Source organism: Sitodiplosis mosellana, unplaced genomic scaffold (assembly GCF_009176505.1).
Source record: "Sitodiplosis mosellana isolate CC-2019 unplaced genomic scaffold, AAFC_SMos_1.0 Smas_scaffold_5855, whole genome shotgun sequence".
NCBI lineage: Eukaryota > Metazoa > Arthropoda > Insecta > Diptera > Cecidomyiidae > Sitodiplosis > Sitodiplosis mosellana.
Window position 1 is genome coordinate 11 of NW_022601097.1, and position 279 is coordinate 289.

Here is a 279-nt window from a genome sequence, read left to right on the forward strand (position 1 = left end):
TACCCTAACAATACCCCCCCCCCCATTAGGGGGTAAAACCCACCTCCAAGGCCAAAAAACGGTTTTCAATGATTCAAAGATTCATGGTATATTTTCAAATGCGATTTTCGGGCTTGGGAGTGGGTTTACCCCCCAGTGGGTTTACCCCCCTTTAAAATAGGGGGGTTTTGTCAGAGTACTTTGACGAGATCCATCGATTGGACCCACCCATATTGCCCTCCGACCCTCCCCAGACCATTTTTTAAGGACCTGCAAATCAAAAAATTTACCCCCCCCCCC